Here is a 2,821-nt window from a genome sequence, read left to right as displayed (position 1 = left end):
ATGTTGAGTTCGTTTTTCCATTCCCCATCTTTCAACTTTTCCTTCTCGTAACCAAACCGACTCATTTATCCATCACCCATCTTTGGTACACATAACCGAACCTATTACTAAACTTTCCCTTCTTGAAACCTTCCGCTTATTCTAATCCATTATTTTACTTTTATTACTAAAATCCGAGGCACGAACGACTCTCTCGAACTACATCGGGCAACTACGTGAATTCGACTCATCTACCCGAGCCGGATCACATCAGAGAAGGTGAGCCTAGAAGGCTGCTTAAGTACCAAGCTCTTGATTGGATCCAATCCTAGAAATGCCCACAACCATTGCCACACTTTGGTGCTAGGTTAGGTTTTGAGAAAAACGAGTTGGAATTCATTTAAGTAGATATTTTTGATAAACCGATTAATTGTATTGTTGCGTTATTTTGAAAACAATTATCATTTTGGAAACGCGCCCTAGGTCTAACTCATATTGTTATTAGAAAAATATAGGGTAAAAGATAAAATAATCCCTAAAAAATAATTAAAATGGCCTTATTACACCCCAAAACCAAATAATAATATTAATAAGATAAAATTTATAAAGAAATAAGTCGGCTACTTATTGCAGTTAAAAGAAACAGAAATAGTAGTGTGGCCATCTCCGAGTCCCTCGCAGCTCCAAACCATCTAAGCTTAGGGATTACCTGCATAGTTAGAAACGGGGTGAGTTTACGAAAACTCAGTGTGTAATCCCAATAACAAACAAATAGTAAATAACACAGTATCAGTACAATCTGGGCCAAAGCCCTATTTAGTCTTGACATATACTGGGCCGAAGCCTTTCCATAAATCATATCACTGGGCTGAAGCCTTTACTGTAAACAGTATGGCCCTTAGGCCCATTTCAATATCACATGTAATGTCAATGGATGTATGCAAGCCCATTTCAATATCACATGTAATGTCAATGAATGTATGCAAGCCCATTTGGGGAGACTACTCGACCCACCATCCGTTACTCTCCACCCGTACCAACCAAGCTTTCCATGTGGGGAATAACTCAACCCACCCAACCAAACTCTCCATTGGCAAGATAGTCGCTTTATCATATAACAGAGGCCTAGCCTCTTTTAATAACTGGGCAAAGCTCTTTTTGATAAACGGGCAAAGCCCTTTTGATGGCAGGGCATAGCCCTTTTAGCACTTCCTCCATTTATAAAACCCAACCCATGCAACATGTCATGTATGTAGAATGTCATGCCCATATTTGAATCAAACAATCATAGTCAAGTCATTCATATCACCAACATATATTCACAATCAAACACAACCACACAAATTAAGTCACCACTTGCCCATAAGGGCAAAATAGTCATTTAACACTCTAAGGGCAAAATGGTAATTTTACCCCACAAGGGTATCTCGGTAATTCTACCCTACAGGGGTATTTTGGTATTTTTACCCTACAAGGGTATTTCGGTAATTCTACCCTACAGGGGTATTTCAGTAATTCTACCCTACAGGGGTATTTCGGTAATTCTACCCTACAGGGTTATTTTAGTAATTCTACCCTACAGGGGTATTTGGTAATTCGACCTTACAGGGGTATTTCGGTAATTCTATCGTACAGGGGTATTTTGATATTTTACAAATCGAGAGTATTTCGATAATTTCATAAATCAGGGGTATTTTGGTAATTTTACAAGCCAGGGGTATTTTGGTAATTTTACAAACTAGGGGTATTTTAGTAATTTTACAAACCAGGGGTATTTTGGTAATTTTACTGATCGAGGGTATTTTGGTAATTTTGTAAACCAAGGGTATTTTAGTAATTTTGTAAATCGAGGGTAAAACGGTAGTTCTGTAAATCAAGGGTAAAACAGTAATTTTATAAATTGAGAGTAACACGGTAATTCTATAAATCGAGGGTAAAATGGTAATTCTGTAAATCAAGGGTAAAACGGTAATTCTATAAATCGAGAGTAAAATGGTAATTCTATAAATCGAGGGTAAAACGGTAATTCTATAAATCGAGGGTAAAATGGTAATTCTATAAATCAAGGGTAAAATGGTAATTCTATAAATCGAGGGTAAAATGGTAATTCTGTAAATCGAGGGTAAAATTGTAATTTTATAAATCGAGGGTAAAATGGTAATTTTATAAATCGATGGTAAAACGGTAATTCTATAAATCGAGGGTAAAACGGTAATTTTACAAATTGAGGGCATTTCAGTAATTGGTAAACTAAAGTATTCTAAATAGGGATAACAATACAAATGGCCCTAAAGTGCATTCTCGGCCCAAATGGGCCCACACGCTCGTGTGGCCCTTTTAGCCCAAATCTAGCCACAAATATGAGATTCACCTAGCCTAGTCCAATATTTACTACACAATCAAACAACTTATCCAATTGGGCCTGTAGGCCCATTGGGCCCACATAGCCCCTTTCGGCCCATCGTGGCTCGAAGTAGCCATCTTACAGCTAGAATAGTGAGAAATACACACCTGATTGGAGACTGGAGTTAATCGACGCTCCGAGCACTCTTAGCCGACGCCCAACCCAAACGAGCACGCCATAAAGCGAAAGGGATCAGCCAAGAAAGGTACCTCTACTCTCCTCATGGTTCTCTCTATTTAAAGCCGACCAGATCCCTCTTATGTTAGCTTCCCAATGTGGGATCCTCCAACATCAGAGTTTAAATTCAACACCAACTCTTGCCGCCCCCTGTTACCAAAATAAATGCTCTTTGATTGCCATGAGTTTCGAACCCTAGACCTCCTTGCCAACTCTATGACGCCACCTTGCCACTTCACCACAGGCTCTTTTTGTGTCATA

The 2,821-nt window shown here is 38.7% G+C and overlaps 1 long non-coding RNA gene across 1 annotated transcript; it reads right to left on the bottom strand.

Annotated features, from left to right (window-relative positions):
• Positions 1–459: 459 nt before the first annotated feature.
• Positions 460–2,593, bottom strand: LOC128286635 (uncharacterized). Its single transcript, XR_008277253.1, has 2 exons — positions 2,491–2,593; positions 460–688 (listed from the first exon to the last, which is right to left on the bottom strand). It is a non-coding gene; the product is annotated as an uncharacterized LOC128286635 (long non-coding RNA).
• Between the last annotated feature and the right edge of the window lie 228 nt (positions 2,594–2,821).

The sequence above is a fragment of the Gossypium arboreum genome, chromosome 13 (assembly GCF_025698485.1).
Source record: "Gossypium arboreum isolate Shixiya-1 chromosome 13, ASM2569848v2, whole genome shotgun sequence".
Lineage (NCBI taxonomy): Eukaryota > Viridiplantae > Streptophyta > Magnoliopsida > Malvales > Malvaceae > Gossypium > Gossypium arboreum.
Note: the sequence above shows the minus strand (reverse complement) of the source record. Positions and strands in the feature narration are given on the sequence as shown.